Source organism: Mustela erminea, chromosome 15 (genome assembly GCF_009829155.1).
Source record: "Mustela erminea isolate mMusErm1 chromosome 15, mMusErm1.Pri, whole genome shotgun sequence".
Lineage (NCBI taxonomy): Eukaryota > Metazoa > Chordata > Mammalia > Carnivora > Mustelidae > Mustela > Mustela erminea.
Window position 1 is genome coordinate 26,300,833 of NC_045628.1, and position 19,395 is coordinate 26,320,227.

The window sequence follows — 19,395 nt, forward strand, 5'->3', positions numbered from 1 at the left end:
AGATCTGTCACATTATAAGGACTATCATATTTTTCTCCCTTTTTAAACATCTGCTGACAGCCTCAGAACCTTTTATAGTGGCTTTGATACTAACAAGCTTTGTACATTTATGTGAAATTTTATGTATAGGCTACAACGTTTGTAATATTTTAAAAATACTGACAGAAACAAGTTGTGGGACTTACCATGGAGCTTACACAATTGTAATATGCAATTTAGCTCACACTGCTTAATTATCAAAGGTAGTACTAGTTTTCCAGAAGAACTAATAGTATCCCTTAGTCAGGGGGTTAATGATGGATAAAGTGAAAGCCAGTAAATATTCCATTTTGTGGAAAAAAAAATTATAAAGTACCACTTGGGCAATAATGCTTCTTGGATGGCACTGTTCTTTTATATAATTTGCCAGAAGTGTTCTTGAAAATGCCTGAGTACCAGAGTGCAAATGAAGAACTGGAACAGAAGAAATCTGAGTCTGTTTTCCCAGTGAAACGAAGAAAATCAAAACAATCTTTAAAGCTGTCCGAAATGTAGATGGCTAACCGTCAAGTGCTGTGAGGATCTCCATTCTTCAAACGGACTTTCTCATCTAAGTTGATTTATTACCTACTGAATTTATAGTCATAAACCTCAAAGAAAATGGCTGCTTGATATTTAATAAGTCCTGGCTTGTTATTTATTACCATTCAGTATAAAACCACATGCTGCCTTTCTATTTTCATTCTGGCAAGTGTTCATATGGTATTGTTAGGATTCACTTCACTTTGACATAAAGAATGAAATGTTATTTCCAAGAAGTTGGCTACAAATTTTGGAAAACTTCTGAATGACCATATAAAAATACGAAGTTTATAATGCACAATGCTAAACTGGCACATGTATACATGTGGTGTTTATCACTTCAACATTCATTGTTTTTAGCCATACTATTCACAATTTCAAATTGAAGAACTGAAGTGTTAATAAAGTGGTCAATTGTCTCCTGTTCTGAAAATCTGATTTATATGAACTTTTAAATTAAAAAAAATTACCTACATATTCTCTCTCCTTAAATATTTCAGTTATACCAAGTCCATCCCTGTAATAAATAACTACATGAAGCACATTTGATCAGTTTTATTTTATAATGCAGAGTATACAACTGGCATCATTTTCATTTGATTTTCAAAATTAGCACTTTATCCTAATTGTCTAATACTGGAAAAAGGGATGTTTTTTAAAAGGTAAAATGTATAATTTTTTTGGATTTTGTAGAATTAATGATTTGTGAGGTAACGGATATGCCTGTATCTTATAAAAATAATTCACACATAGTACATAATTCTTCCTCTAATCATTTTATAAAACTACATATAACCATTATTATTACAGGATTGAAACATTTATTTAGTAAAGTGGTTAGAGATAAATTTATAATGTCATAATAGACATTTTCTTGGCTTATTGTCAATTTTATTTCCCAAATGCCAAATTATTGAAAAATTCATTATTAAAAACTCAAAAGTTCCTCTGATATTCTACAATTTGTACTTCTACCCCTCTATCTTCTTCATATGTGGGACATCTTTACTTAACAATATCCTGGCCATATTAGCCTTGTTTCTGTTCCATGAACAGAAGAATTCAACTTGAAATCCACAGGACAATTCAGAGGTTGGTTCTAAAGCTCAAACAATGTGGGTTATTTCCTGAGAAAAAGTATACAAAGTTTAAAAAGAAGAAAAAAAAAAAAAAGCAGCATCAGGGATTTTAAAGAGGCCTGTATAATTGCAGGCCCTGAAGCTTAAGTTTGTTAGACTCATGGTCTATCTACCTACTTCTGGATCTTTCCTAGGTGATATAGCCCTTTGTATGGAGATATGCAGGTCTGAGTGTCTCCTCTAAGCCTCTGTTTCATCATTAGTGTTCCACCAATGCCTACATGATCTATCATGTCCAGCATTCCCGAATCCCCTTACATCTTTTTTCCCTTCCTTTCTTTTTTTCCATGTTATATATCTCCTTACATACCATTTAATTAAATTACTAATTATACTTATTATTCTCCCTACTAGAAGATAAGGCCCATAAGGGCAAGGATTTTTCTTTATTTGGTTCATTGATGATTTTCAAATGTTTAGATCATTATCTGGCACATTGTAGGTGCACCAAAAAAATAGTTAATTAAATGAAGAAAGTGACAGTCTTATATTTCACTAATGGCTTGATATAATGCCTCTCATTACCACTCTACAAACACAAATGAGCTTGCTTATTTCCTTCCAAAAAATAGTTATAGTATTTCCTTTTAATAGTTTGCCGTTGCAGTTAAAATTAAACATCAGATTCTTAGTATGACCCACCAACCCTTTTTGAGTATAGTTGACACACAATGTTATATTAGTTTTAGATGTACAACTTAGTGATTTGACAAGCTTATGCATTATGCTATGTTCACAAGTATAGCTACCATCTGTTCCATTACACTGCTACAACAATACCATTGACTATATTCCTTAGATTCTGCTTTTTATTTTGATAAATCACTCATTGCATTACTGGAGGCCTGTATCTCCTTCTATCCTTCACCCATTGCCCAACCTCCAAAGTCCCTCCTCTCTGGCAAACATTGGTTTTGTCTCTGTATTTATAGTTCTGATTCTACTTTTTGTTTATTCATTTTTAGATTCTATTTATAAGTGGAATCTATGGTATCTGTGTCTGACTTCTTTCACTTAGCATAATACCCTCTAAGTCCATCCATGTTGTCTCAAGTGGCATGAGCTCATCTTTTTTATGGCTGTGTAATATTATATTGTGTGTGTGTGTGCGTGTGTGTGTGTGTGTGTGTGTATCACATATACCTTATCCATTTGTCCACTGATAGACACTTAGGTTTCTTCAATGTCTTGGCTATTATAAATATTGCAATAAACATAGGATGCATATATCTTTTTGAGTTAATGTTTTTGTTTTCCCTGGGTAAATGCCCAATAGTGGAATTACTGAATCATATGGTATTTCTGTTTTTAGTTTTTTGAGGAAACTCCATAACCATTCTCCATAGTCCAATTTACATTCCCAACAACAGTGCATGAGAGTTCCTTTTTCTCCACATCTTCACCAACACTTATTGAGTTTTTTATTTTAGTAGTTCTGACAGGTGTGAGTTGATATTTCAGTGTTTTTTAGTTTCATTTCCCTGATGATGAGTGATGCTGAGCATTTTCATATGTCTGTTGGCTTGCATATCTTCTTGAGAAAAATGTCTATTTCGGGACCTCTGACCATTTTTTTAAAGATTGTTTGGGTTTTTTTGGTGTTGGGTTGTATAAGTTCTTTATAGTTTGGATATAAACCCCTTATTGGATATAAACTTTGCAAATATCCTCTCCAATTCAGTAGGTTTTTTTTTGTTTGTTTGTTTTCTTGAGGTTTCTTTTGCTGTGCAAAAGCATTTTATTTTTATCTAGTCTCAATAGTTTGTTTTTGCTTTTGTTTTGTTTCCCTTGCCTTAAGAGACATATCTAGAAAAATGGTGCTATGGCCAATGTCAGAGAAATTACTGCCTATTCTCTCACCTTATTGTTTCAGGTTTCTTGTTCTGGTCTTTAATCCATTTTGTGTTTATTTTTGTGAATTGTTTAAGAAAGTAGTCCAATTTCATTACTTTACATGTAGCTGTCTAGTTTTCCCATTTATTGAAAAAGCTCTCTTTTCTCCATTGTATATTTTTGCCTCCTATGACAAAGATTATATTGACCATATAACTGTGGGTTTATTTCTGGGGTCTGTTTCTGTTTCACAGATCTATGAGTTTATTCATGTGTCAGTATCATATTGTTTTAACTACTACAACTTTGTAGTATTATTACAACTTTGTAGAATATCTAGAAATCTGGTATTGTGATACCTCCAGTTTTGTTCTTCTTCCTCTGCACTGCTTTGGCTATTTGGGGTCTTCTGTGGTTCCATACATATTTTTGCAATCTGATTCAATCTCTCTCACCACCCTCCTTCTAGGTCATCTTTTAAAAAAATGCAATAATCCACCCAAACTGCATTTTTATCCTGATAAAACTCTCAAATACCTTTGTTTTTTCCTTCATATTTCCCTCATATCCCATAATCTGCATTCTGTCAGACTTTCTCTCTTTAGATACATACAGCCTCACAAACACACACACATATGCACACAAACATACACACACACTGTCCTCTTTACTAGACTATAAGCTTCTTGATGGAAAATAAAATTATGTTTAGAATGATAAATTCAGTATTTAACTTAGTGACTGGCAGATAATAAATATGAAACCAGTATTTGGTGAATATAATCTATTATATAACTGAGAATTCCTACATGAAGTTCTTTTATAACAGAGCATATGAAAAACTTTTTTTAAGATGTTATTTATTTATTTGATAAAGAGCAAGAGAGAGCACAAGCAAGGGGAGCAGCAGAGGGAGAGGGATAAGCAGACTCCCGGCTGAGCAGGAAGTCCAACACAGGACTCCAACACAGGGGATATGACCTGAGCCTAAGGCAGATGCTTAACTGACTGAGCCACCCAGGCGCCCCTATGAAAAACATTTTTTAAAAAAGTTTTCATCAAAAACATCTAAAAACACAATTTCTACTAAGGAAGTATAAACTATATTATAAATAGAAAATAATAAAAATTGTAAGAGTTTCAATCTCCTTGTCTTCTTCACCTACTATACACTGATAACCTTCTGTCCTTTCACTAAAACTATACTCTGTACTATATAATCAGCTTTCTAGTCAGAGTGTACTGACCCCCCAAATCTCCAGGTGATTGGAAACTGATTTTCCAAAATAGCATTTACTGGAAGACTCTCTGCCACCCACATAACCTTTGTGATCCTCACTACTCATACATCTAGTCTATCAGATGGAATGGAATAAATCTATAGAGTGCCAGATTCTCGACATAAACTCACACTATGTGTTCCAAAGATTCTCCTAGCCTTAACCATGGAAGATTCTCTGTGCAAAAAAATGGATAAATGTCTAATCCTTCTATTCTCTTGCTAGCCATGGTTTTACATATTTTTTTCTTTTAAAATAAATCCACCTTGCTACATGACATTGATAAATACCTCCCCAGTCCTAGAACATATGGGACTAGTCTTGTATAACATTGGAACAATGGGAACTCATATACATTGCTAATGGGAATGTAAATGAGAAAAGCAATTTGTGATAGATCTTTTTTTTCTGTATCTAGTAAAACTGAAACTGTGCATACACTATGGGCAACATGGCCCCTAGCTCTATACCCTAGAGAAATGGTGTCAGATTCTCAACATGAAAATCCATTACAGTATTGTCTGCAATGACAAAATATTAAAAATATTTAAAATCTCCTTGAGATTTGAATCAGTAATTATTCAGAGGTATAATCATACAGGTGTGAAATAGATAATAGAATTACTGATTTAAACATTTATAAAGCACACAAGCATGTAAACTGGAAAAGTTGCAGAATAATATATACAGTATGCAGCATATGCCTTTAAATGGGTGGCATCTTGATATAAAGAAATACAAAATACAAAAATAATATTATTTGTTCCTAAGTTAAGCAGTCAAAATTGACCATAATCTGAAATTCCTTTTACGCTCAGGAAAAAAAAAAGCTTAAAAAAAAAAAAATAGACACACAGAGCTGGGCTGAAGTTAAATATGCAATCCAAACTTGGCAAATTATAGTCACCAAGAAATTTAGAGTAGGGTCATAAGAGAAGCTGCCAACCAAATGGATTTGATAAGTTGGGAAGACATAGTTCTTGAACTACTTATGGCAATGATGCCTCTTACCTAAGGGGAGCTTACCAGATATAAAAAGGAGTTAATTTTAGTTTCAAAACTTTCTTTATTCAGCAAATATTAAACAATATTTCTGAGTTTTTATGCCCTCTATCAGTGCATTTATTCTTTCACAAGTAGTTGAAAATAGTCAAGAAATTACTTAAAATTATTAAATTTATGTTAGAATAAGAGTATTTGCATTGGAGATATCAAAATTCATAATGAAATTAAACCAGTGTGGTATCAATAAAAAATGGAAATAAAAATAAAGAAAAGAGATTGCAGAACCCTAGTGGTATGCTGGAAAAACTGTTTAACATTAACTGTAAAAATAATGTGGACATTTTTATACAAAACATTTAAAAAAATACCAGATGGTTAATTAGTCAAAAAAAATATTAGAGTATAAATAAGGAGAGGTAAACATAGCATTTGTTTTCTGAAATGGGAAGAAAAGACAAAAAGCAATTTCAAAATTTTCCATCTCATTAATTCAATGAATGCAAATTAAAACAACTTGATGCTATTTCCCCGAGTTTGTTAAAAAAAAAAACCTCATTACATTAAATGTAGCAAAATTTGTGATTAAATGAACATTCCAATGCATTCTTGAGAATAAGTTTAATTTTAAGTCTTCTTGAGAAAAATTTCCTAAGGTACATTCCAATTATAATTCATAATTTTGTAAAAATTCAACTCAGTAATTCCACTATCAGGAATTTTCAAGATAGGTACCATTAAAACATAGATCTTATCAGGTTTTATTATTGTCTTATTATATTAAGTGTATTATAGTTACATTATGATAGTATTATCTTCAATAAAAAATAAGTGTTCATCTATGGTGAATTGATAAATTATGACTACATAATGTGTGGATTACTATGCATTTATTAAGTTTCATTCAAAATATGATAAAATATGCTTAAGAATTATGATTTAGTGATAACTGCAAGGTCCAAAGTATTATATGTATGATTACTCAAATTTTATATCCCTATATCATGGGAAATATGGACAGTAATTATTTCTTTGTGAAACCTCATTAGTGCCATTAATTTTTATTTTCAGCATATTTTTTTTTTTTAAAGATTTTATTTATTTATTTGACAGAGAGAGATTACAAGTAGGCAGAGAGGCAGGCAGAGAGAGAGAGGAGGAAGCAGGCTCCCTGCTGAGAAGAGAGCCTGATGCGGGACTCGATCCCAGGACCGTGAGATCACGACCTGAGCCGAAGGCAGCGGCTTAACCCACTGAGCCACCCAGGCGCCCCTATTTTCAGCATATTTTCTATGGTGAATATATATTCCCTTTTCATTGGAATGAATCCTCATTCTAAAATAATACAAAAAAATGTTTAAATGCCTGCAGTCAGGTGGATATAATTACCAAAAGGATGACAAACTATTCCGATTTCTCCTCCTTTCTTTTGGTGATTTTCTAAATTTTTCATTTTATTTATTTTTTTATTTTATTTCTTTTCAGTGTTCCAAAATTCATTGTTTATGCACCACACCCAGTGTTCCATGCAATACATGCCCTTCATAATACGCACAACCAGGCTCACCCAACTCCCCACCCTTCTACCTCCAAAACCCTCAGTTTGTTTCTCAGAGCACATAGTCTCTCATGATTTGTCTCCCCCTCAGAATTCCCCCAACTCACTTCTCCTCTCCATCTCTCAATGTCCTCTGTGTTATTCCTTATGCTCCACAAGTAAGTGAGACCATATGATAATTGACTCTGTCTGCTTTACTTATTTCACTCAGTATAATGTCTTCTATTCTTGTCCATATTGATAACAAAAGTTGGGCATTCATCCTTTCTGATGGAGGCATAACATTCATTGCATATATGGACCATATCTTCTTTATTCATTCGTCCAATGAAGGGCATCTTGGTTCTTTCCACAGTTTGGCGACTGTGGCCATTGCCACTATGAACATTGGGGAATGGGTGGCCCTTCTTTTCACTACATCTGTACCTTTGAGTTAAATACCCAGTAGTGCAATTGTAGGCTCCTAGGATAGCTCTATTTTTAATTTTTTGAGGAATCTCCACACTGTTTTCCAAAGTGGCCACACCAACTTGCATTCACACCAATAGTGTAAGAGAGCTCCCCTTTCTCCACATCCTCTCCAACACTTGTTTACTGTCTTGTTAATTTTGGCCATTCTAACTGGGGTAAGGTGGTATCTCAATGTGGTTTTGATTTTAATCTCCCTGATGGCTAATGATAATGAACATTTTTCATGTGTTTGTTGGTCATTTATATGTCTTCTTTGGAGAGGTGTCTGTTCATGTCTTCTGCCCAGTTTTTGATGTGATTATCTGTTTTGTGTGTTTTGCCTTTGAGGAGCCCTTTATAGATCTTGGATATCAGCCCTTTGTAGTGTCATTTGCAAATATCTTCTCCCATTCCGTGGGTTTCCTCTGCTTTGTTGATTATTTCCATTGCTGTGCAGAAACTTTTGATCTTGATGAAGTTCCCAAAGTTCATTTTTGCTTTTGTTTCCTTCACCTTTTGAGACATGTCTTGAAAGAAGCTGCTATGGCCGATGTCGAAGAGGTTACTGCCTTTGTTCTCCTCTAGGATTTTGATAGATTCCTGCCTCATTATGAGGTCTTTTATGCATTTCGAGTTTATCTTTCTGTATGGTGTAAGAGAATGGTCGACTTTCATTCTTCTACACAAAGCTGTCCAATTTTCCCAGCACCATCTATTGAAGAGACTGTCTTTTTTCCACTGCATATTTTTCCTGCTTTGTTGAAAATTATTTGACCATAGAGTTGAGGGCCCATATCTGAGCTCTCTACTCTGTTGTACTGAACTATATATCTATATCTATATCTATATATATGTATATCTATCTATATATAGATATATATTTAATCTATATATAGATGAAATAGATATACATATATAGATATATATTTCATCTATATATAGATAGATATACATATATAGATATATATTTCATTTTTCTTTTCAACATTTCCTTAGCAATTCGAGGTCTCTTCTGGTTCTATACAAATTTTAGGATTGTTTGTGCCAGCTCTTTGAGAAATGCTGGTGGAATTTTGATCAGGATGGCACTGAAAGAATAGATTGCTCTAGGCAGTATAAACATTTTAACAATGTTTATTTTTCCAATCCATGAGCATGGAATGCTTTTCCATCTTTTTGAGTCTTCTTCAATTTCTTTCATGAGTGTTCTGTAGTTCCTTGAGTACAGATCCTTTACTTCTTTGGTTAGGTTTATTCCCAGATATCTTATGGTTCTTGATGCTATAGTAAATGGTGCTCTACTTTCCCTTTCTATATTGTCATTGTTAGTGTGTCAGAAAGTAACTGATTTCTGTACATTGATTTTGTATCCTGCTCCATTATTGAATTGCTGTATAAGTTCTAGTAGTTTGGGGGTGGAGTCTTTCGGTTTTCCATATAAAGTATCATGTCATGTGCAAAGAGACAGAGTTTGACTTCTTCACTGCCAGTTTGAATACCTTTTCTTGCCAATTTGAAAACCTTTGCGTTGTCTATTTGCTGTTGCTAGGACTTCTAGTACTATGTTGAATAACAGTGGCGAAAGTAGACATTCTTTCTGTGAGAGGCTGTCAGCTTTTCCCCATTGAGAATGTTATTTGCTATGGGTTTTTCATAGACATGTTTTATGAAGTTGAGAAATGTTCCCTCTATCTCTATACTTTGAATTGTTTTAATCAGGAACGGATGCTGTATCTTGTCAAATGCTTTTTCTGCATCAACTGAGACGACTATATGGTTCTCTCTTCTTTTACTGATTTGTTCTATCATATTGAATGATTTGTGAAAATCGAACCTCCCTTGTATCCCATGGATAAATCCCACCTGGTCATGGTGGATAATCTTTTTAATATACTGTTAGATCCTATTAGCTTGGATCTTGTTGAGAATCTTAGCATCCATATTCATCAGGGATATTTGTCTGAAATTCTCCTTTTTGGTGGGGTCTTTGCCTGGTTTGGGGATCAGGGTAATGCTGGCTTCATAAAAAGATTCTGGAAGTTTTCCTTCTGCCTCTATTTTCTGAAACAGCTTCAGGAGAATAGTTATTATGCCTTCTTTGAATGTTTGGTAGAATTTCTCCAGGAAATCCATCAGATGTTGGGCTCTTGTTTTTGGAAGGTTTTTGATCACTGCTTCAATCTCGTTACTAAATATTACCTATTCAGGTTGCCAATTTCTTCCTGATTCAGTTTTGGAGATTTATAGGTTTTCAGGAATGCACCCATTTCTTCTAGGTTGCTTAACTTATTGGCATATAACTGTTGATAATAATTTCTGATGATTGTTTCTATTTCCTTGGTGTTAGTCATGATCTCTCCCTTTTCATTCATAATTTTATTAATTAATTTGGGTACTCTCTCTTTTCTTTCGGATTAGTTTGGCCAACGGTTTGTGGACCTTATTGATTCTTTTAAAAAAACCAGCTTCTAGTTTCATAAATGTGTTCTACTCTGTCTCTAGTTTCTATCTCATTGATCTCTGCTCTAATCTTGGTTATTTTCCTTCTTGTGTGTGGGATTGGCTTAATTTTTGTTTATTCTCCAGCCCTTTAAGGTGTAAAGATCTGGTGTATTCTGGATTTTTTCAATTTTTTTTTTTGAGGGAGGCTTGGATGGCTATGTATTTCACCCTTAGGACCGCCTTTGCTATATCCCGTAAGTTTGTACCAAAGTGTCTTCATTCTCATTGGTTTCCATGGAGTGTTTAAATTCTTCTTTGATTTCCTGGTTGATCCAAACATTCTTAAGCAGGGTGGTCTTTAGCTAAAGTGTTCAAGTGTTTGAATTCCTTCCAATCTTTTTCCTGTGGTTGAGTTCCAGTTTCAAAGCATAGTAGTCTGGGAATATGCACGGAATAATCTCAATCTTTTGGTATTGGCTGCATCCTGATTTGTGATCCAGTATGTGGTCTATTCTGGAGAAAGTTCTATATGTGCTCAAGAAGTATGAGTATTCTGTTGTTTTAGAGTGGAATGCTCTGTAGATGTCTATGAGGTCCATCTGGTCCAATGTGACATTCAATGCTCTTGTTTCTTTATTGATTTTCTGCTTGTATGATCTGTCTATTACTGAGTTGCATGTTAAGATCCCTTACTATTAATGAATTCATATCAATATGACTCTTTATTTTGATTAACAGTTGTCTTATGTAGTTGGCTGCTCCTGTATTGGTGGCATAAATATTTACAGTTGTTAGATCTTCTTGGTGGATAGACCCTTTAAGAATGATGCAGTGTCCTCCTTTATCTCTGGCTACAGTCTTTAGTTTAAAATCTAATGTATCTGATAGGAGAATCACTACCCCACTTTTCTTTTGAGGCCCATTGGCATGAAAGATGCTTCTCCACCCCTTCACTTTCAGGCTGGATGTATCCTTAGGTTCCAAATGGGTCTATTTTAGACAACATGTGGACGGGTCCAGTCGTTTTATCCAGACTGCAACCCTGTGCCATTTTATGGGAGTGTTTAAGCCACTCATGTTGAGAGTAATTATTGAGAGATACGTTTCTACTGACATCATGTTGCCCATGAAGTCCTTGTTTCTATAGATTGTCTCCATAATTTTCTGTTCTATGACACTCTTGGGTTCTTTCTTCTTTTATAGAACCCTCCTTAATATTTCTTGTAGTGCCAGCTTGATGGTCACATACTCTTTTAAACCTTGATGGTCTTGGAAACTCTTTATCTCTCCATCCATTTTGAATGTCACCCTTGCTGAATAAAGTATCCTTGGCTTCATGTTCTTCTCATTTAGTGCCCTGAATATCTCTTGCCAGCCCTTTCTGGCTTGTCAGGTTTCTGTGGACAGGTCTGATGTTATTCTGATGGACTCTCCTCTGTATGTAAGGAATCTCTTCCCCCTAGCTGCTCTCAAGAGCTCTTGCCTAAAATTATGATTCATCAGTCTCATAATCAAGCATCTCAAGGTCTTTCTAGATTCGTTGATATTGGGGGGTGATCTTTCTGCATCTAGGACACAAATGCTGGTTCCATTCCCCAGACTGGGAAGATTTTCATGGAAAATTTGTTCAACTATATCTTCTAGTCTTCTTTCTTTCTCCTCCCCCTCAGAGATCCCAATAATCCTGACATTGGAATGTTTTGTGGCATCATTTAGTTCCCTAATTCTGTTTTCATGGCTTCTAAGCTGTTTGTTCCAGGCATCCTTCTGATCCTTTTTCTTTATCAGTTTGTCCTCTAGATCACTAATTCTATCTTCTGCCTTGGTTACCCTAGCTGTTAGAGAATTTAGATTAGATTGGATCTCATGGATAGTATTTTTAACTTCTTCTCAGGTTGCTTTCACTTTTGCTTTAATAGATTCCATATTGTCACTAATGGTTTTCTCCAACCTAGCCATCACCTGGATAATTCTTACCCTGAATTCCCTTTCTGACACACTGTTTATGTCCATATCCAATAGCTCTGATGGAGAGGGCACAGTCTCTGAATTTTTCCTCTATTGGGTGTTCCTCTTCCTAGTCATTTCGGTGAGAGGTGGTTGAGGTGGTGTGCAGCTGAATATATCAACCGCGATCCATGCAAGGTGCACCCTGGAACGCTTCTGAGCAATCAGAAGTCACCACAAAAAAGAAAAAAAAAGAGAAAGAGGGAGACAGGAAAAAAAAAAAAAGAGAGAGAAAGAGAGAGAGAGAAAAAACACATCCAGAATGGGCCCTTAAGGTAAGATTTATAAGTTATACAAACAAAAACGGACAAAAAAAAAGACTGACAGAAGTAAATGACAAGAAAAAAAAAGGAGCCCAGCCAAAATGAACGCCAAGTATAAGATTTATATAATACCAGAACAAAAACAAATAGACAGAAACAGTGACAGAAGAAAAAGATGTGATGGTGGTTATAAATCCTCAATGTGGGTGAGAAAGGTTATTTTGAGTCTTCCTGGGTATATCTTGATATCTTTGTTAAAGGACTCAACTTTCCAGAGATAAAGGGAGATTAAAATGGGTTTATATATAGGGGTACTATTGATTAGGGAAAGAAGATTACCTTGAAGCCTATATCTCTATGTGTATTAAAAAAAATAGAAAAGAAAAAGAAAAACACAGGTATATGTATGAAAAAAGTTCAAGTTAAAAGCTTATTATGGAATATGTTGTATTAAATTTCTAGTTGTAATTATAAGTAGCTTAAAAAAAAAAAGAAAAAGAATAGTGAGAACGAATTAAAAATAAAAGTTGTATCTGTGAAATATACAGGTTTTAGGGCAGTACCAGGAGCTTAATATATTGTTTTCCCCTGATACTGAGGTTTTAAAATTTTATGGGGACACTGTGGTGGTTGTCCTCCTGCTCTTTTTGGCAGGCTTTCTGGGGGTGGGGCCTACTGAGTTGTTTTTCAGGTAGTCTTGCTTGGATTGAGTTCGCTTGCCCCCCATCAAGGGGCTGGGCTCTGCGGAAACCGGTTTTTCAGGTTTTTGTTCTCTGAAGACTTGGGGTTTTTTTGTTTGTTTGTTTTTTTCCCTCTTTGGCAGCTTTTTGTGGTTTTTTGGAGGTTTATAGGAAAGCAAACTGCACCCAAACCTCCGTCTCAGATAGAAGCCTCAGTCTGCTCTCCTCTGGGTGGTCCCGAACACACAGACTCCCCATCTGCAAACTCTGCTGAGCCTTGCAACCTCCCACAGGCAGAGCACATCCCAGCCACTGTCTCAGGGATCACCCGAAGTGCCCACCTGTCTCTGCACACCTGTGCCAAAACGCAAGCGATATTCGTCCAGGGAGCCCACCTCTAGTGGCTGCCTTTGCTGGGACTGCAGACCTCAGGTTGCCATCTTGGGTGCTTGCAGTGAGTTCCTGTCAGCCCTGGCTGGGAGAGTCCAGACCCTCAGCTGGTCCTAGAGACCACTGGCTAGCTCTAGGATGGAGCTTTCTCAGGCACCAGTGGGGAGTGGGTCAGATCCTGGTTGCGCAGTGCACGAAAGTTTTAGAGAGTACAGGCTGGTACTGTCACCGGATTCCCTCATGCGGGAGTGGTAATGTGCCTAGTGAGCCATGATGCAAGCTTCAAAACCCCAGGGGTTCAGCCGCACACTCTCTTGCACAGGTGGTTACCGGTGCTGGCAGTCCTGGGTCTCAGGCCCATGCCGATGATTCCACCAGTTGCCCCTTAAGAACTTTTGCTCTTTTTGAGTGTTTTTAACCAGACTCCAAGTTAATGCTGGTCCCCAATCACAGGGCACTCTCGAATTGGGGTATTAATTTTCAATGGGTCACTTCTGGTGGCTCTCTCCCCCTTCTGTTTATCCTCCAATATCAGTCCAATCATTCTCACTCTGTTTACCTCTCCACTGGAGTCTTTTGCCCCTGAAGAGATCCAGAAGTGTATAATCCTAACTTCAGGCTGATTTCACGGGTGTTCAGAGTTAGCTCACTTTAAGGGACTGGTTGAAACAGGGTCCCCTATTTCTCCCCCATCCTGCTCCTCCTCACGGACTTCTCATTCTTAAGTTGCAGGTAAAAGCCTTACGAAGCTTTCCTTTAAAAATACCTCAAAATAGTACTTGCAGTCAACATGGAATGCCCAACTCAAAAATGACAAACAAAACTAGTCAAATTTCTATAATAGTATTTTATGTTCTTTTGTGAAAGTAACTAGAGCATCCAGTTTTTTCCTCACAATTATATTATGCAACTTAAAATTGAAGCAAAATTATAAATGATATTTTAGCAAAATAATCTTATGATCTATATTAAGTTACTATTGTTGCTACAAAAAGTTGTCACACATTTGGTAGTTTAAACAACACAAATTTCTTTTTTGTAGTTTTGGAGGTAGAGGCCCAAATTGGGTCTCATTAGGCTATATTTAATTTATCCTCAGACCTTGTTCTTTCTGGAAGCTCTAAGATCTGATCCTTTGCCTTTCCAGCTTCTAAAAGCTGTCTGAATTCCTTGACATGTGACCCTGTATTTCTCTGACCTCTGCTTCTGTTGTCACTCTGTCTTTGTACCTGTTATCACACTGCTTTCTCTTTCTGCGTCTGGTTTGACAAAACATTCTCTTACTCTGATCCTGCTGCTCCCTTTTAAAAGAACCACTATGATTACCTTAGGTTCATAAGAATAACACAGGATAATTTCCCCATCTCAAAAATTCTTAACTTAATCCCATCTGTAAGGCCTCTTTTGCCTTTTAAATATTCAGGGTCTAGGGACTCAAGTATGGATATGTTTTGGAGCTGTTTTTCAGCCTACTACATGCTCATAGAAGATTTAAATTTGGAAGATCAATTAAAATAACTCTTTTGTGGGTAAGCTAGTGCTCTAATATTTATCATCAAATTTTTCTCTATATATAGCACATCAGTAATTTATGGTTAAATTTATGGTAATTACAGATGGTGAAAAACAAGTATAATGGCTTTAGTGGGTAGATTGAGAGTAAACAGCTTTTATATATTTGGATTAAATGATATCACTAAATGTGCACACAAGTTACCATCACAGGTTAGAAAAATCACTTAGATACATCAAGATTTATTTACAAATCATCATCTTGAACATCATCTTTTTTTTTATTTTATCAGTGTTCCAAAATTCAATGTTTATGCACCACACCCAGCGATCCATGCAATATGTGCCTTAAAGATGTGCAAGTTATAGAATTCTAAACATGTAAGATACATAGCATTCAAATTTTATGACAAGTTAGAAAATATGTTTATATAATTTAGTATTCAAGCAAAAGTTCTTAGTTAAATGAAAAATGTTATTCTTAGACCCAAGAAAATAAAAAATCTAAGCAATTAGCCCATCCCAGTGTTTACCTAAACTCTTCTCTGATTGCATAGGGAATTAGGTGAGGTGATTTAGCATACCCTTCTTTTTTCAAACTTTGAAGCCCACAGAATGGTTATTATTTCAAAAAGTGTTTGTCTATTAGCCAAGGTAGGGAGAAGATGCATTCTGAATGCCCACAGCTGTCATAAACAACTTTAATTTACTGAAATGCCCATTGTTTCCTTATGTGCACATGTGTCTTTTTAACCCTGATTTAGTTAATAATCCAGTAATGTTAATTAACTTGGGTGACAGATGGGCAACCTCAGTCAATTCTCTTGGTAAGAAACTATCTCTAGAAAAACAAACTCTGGAAACAAATTTAAGGAAACAAAAAACATTATATTCACATTTTTATATTAAAATATATAGGTAAGTACTTCCCATTTATACTGAGAAGCAATAAATTTGATATTTTGTATACTTAAAATGATCTGCAGTTTAAATTAATAAAATAATCCCACACTTCAACTGATTACAAGTGGTTTTGTTGACACACTGAATTTAATTACTAGTTTAAAAATAGTTATATTTGTATTTTTCACTACTATATAATAAGCATTATATAAAAATGCTAAGTTTGAAAACTTAAGACTCATGATATCATATGAAAGTATAGAGTTATCATAGAACCCATACACAAGAAACATATTTCAGAAATTTACTTTTATATGTCTATCCTTTTATTATCAAATATATGCATTTGCTAAGCTGAACTCTCTTGAATTACTATAGTGTATATTGTTTAAAAGAACAGAAAATCAGGTAATGAGCTACATAATGTAAATATTCTTTTTTAAAATATAGGTATTCTATTTGTCTTACATCTTTTGTCAAAGACTGGATCCCATTCAGTATTTTCTCAGATGGACAATCTTTAGAAATAGTGTTAACTATTTATTTCAAAATATTTAAGGTTAAAAATGATAATGCTCACTGTCATCACAATAGTACAAAAGAGCAAGCATACAAAATAACATTAATTATTTCCAAGATAACTCTATTTAATTATTTTTGTGAACATAATAAAAGAGAAATTTTAACTTTTTCTTTACAATACTGAAACACTATCCATCAATCTTCCTGCAACTATTTTTGTTTAATTTCGTTATAGTGACAGTACTGATTTTACTTATAAGCGGTATAATATAATAGCACTGAGTGAGATCACTAACTCATGATGTACAGTGAATGTCTATGATGTTTCAAGTACTATCGTCAGGGCTGAATATTCAGGTCTGAACATATCTTTTAAACAGCGTTCATTAGAGGTAATATTCAAATAAGTGGTCGAGGTGGTGGTGAGGGAGTGATTAATAATAGATAAATAAGTGGATAAGAAAGTGATGGAGGAGAATAAAATAGAATCATGTGAGAATATTTAACTAGATGACTACTTTAGGCTACCCAAGATGCCATTGTTGAGTTCACAGGTATCTGAATGATCAGAACAAGGTTACCATCAGAATACCAGATTAGGAGGTATCTAAGGACAAAGAATATCCAACACAATGCACATAAAACAGGAATGATCTTTATGAAGCTAAGAGGAGAAGGTGAGAGGGCTACAGTATAATAAGGTGAAATGTTGTAAGATGAATGGCAATGATGAAGGCCACCGTATTAAAAAAATAATAATTACCTGAATGTGTAATTTGAAGTCATTAAAATGTTTTAAGTAAATAAGGGATGCTAACTACTATTTTTTTCATGCTTTGCATTTGTTAAAAAAGAGGAGAATAGAAAGGGAATTTAGGACAATCAAGATTTTTGGTGAAAGCAACTATGTTGTATACTGATGCTGTTTTCTGTGATGGAAATAAATAAGGAAGAATTGGTTTGATTAGGAAAAAATAATTCACATCTCATACTAATTTGAGATGACATCCAGGGGAGATATTAAGAAAGCCAAAATAGGGGCGCCTGGGTGGCTCAGTGGGTTAAGCCGCTGCCTTCAGCTCAGGTCATGATCTCAGGGTCCTGGGATCGAGTCCCGCATCGGGCTCTCTCCTCCGCGGGGAGCCTGCTTCCTCCTCTCTATCTCTCTCTGCCTACTTGTGATCTCTCTCTGTCAAATAAATAAATAAATTCTTTAAAAAAAAAAAAAAAAAAGAAAGCCAAAATATATGTAAGTCTGATGCTTCAGCATACAAAACCCTCAAATCTTAGTAGCCAACTCAAATAAACATTTAAATTCTTCATCACATTTCATGAAACTTATAGGGTACCTTGGTCTTCGCTGTGCAAGGTTGCCTCAGCTGGACTCAGGAGGGTTCTGCTAGGCAATGCCCGTCTTCTAATTCTTTTTGGGTTCACACCTGAAGGAACATTCGCTATTTGGGGGATGAATTTCTCCTGGCAAATAACAAAATCTCAAAGGGAGGATGGACAGAGACAAACTATTTATTTACATATAAAGTCTCTGCTCAAGAATGGCCTATGTTATGCTTCCCAGCATATTTCATTTTCCCTAGCAAATCACATAGCAAGTCCAAAGTCAATGAAATGAAGAAGTATAATCTTATTACTCAAAATGATAGCAAGGCAGAACAGAGAACATGTCATTGCTAAATGTCATAAAATTTAACATACTGAGAGATACCATATTTTCCCTTTACCATTGAAATATAAGATTTTTATTTATTGGATACAATAAAATTCAGCCACTTTAGGTACACTTTTTTTTTTTTTCTAAGTGGTAGAAATGTGGGACAAGTTGATATCTGAAAAAAATTTTTTAATCAACTGCCATCTATCTTATTAATTCATAATTGCCACATTCATGACCCTCACTTTCACTGGCTCAGAAAGTGGATCATTGGAGATTCCCTTATACAACTGGGAGGTGCTGCCTCACATGAAAATCTCCATGTATTTCATACAATAATTAGATTTCCTGTTAAACTCTGTTTAAGAAACATAAACACAAAACGCAATGAATCTGTTGAATAATTTTGAAGTTTTAAGCAATTAGTAGCCTGGAAAACACAGACCTACACCTTAAAATACAATCTTAGTGAATACTGTTCCCTCTGTGACTCATCCTACCCTTCGACTAGAGACTAACCTTCTTTCCAACTGACACATATGTTCTATTCATATGTTTATATTATCATATCAGACCTGCGCTCTGGGGCCATTCTGATTCCTCAGAGTCTACCTATCACCATTCTTTTTTTTTTTTTTTAAAGATTTTTTATTTATTTACTTGACAGAGAGACATCACAAGTAGACAGAGAGGCAGGCAGAGAGAGAGAGAGGAGGAAGCAGGCTCCCTGCTGAGCAGAGAGCCCAATGTGGGACTCGATCCCAGGACCCTGAGATCATGACCTGAGCCGAAGGCAGCGGCTTAACCCACTGAGCCACCCAGGCGCCCTACCTATCACCATTCTAATCCATGACAAGTTCATCTAGTCTATTTGAAATTTTTGTCAGGTTTAACGTTTGTTGCTTGGGATCCAATGGTGATAGAGATGTGACTCACAATTGTCCTGATATATTAGGGTTTACAATTTAACACTACCAAAACACTCAAGACCTAAGCACTGTTTTAGAGAAAAGGAATGCAATTTTACAAAAGGGCTTATTGTTGATCACTAAAATATATATTTTAAAAAATATATACCTAGAACTAACATCATGCTTGAGTTATGCATTCAAATCCACTTTAGAATGATTTTAGAGTCTCTCTCTCTTTCCACAGATGAGAGAGAGGGAGAGAGAGAAGGAAGA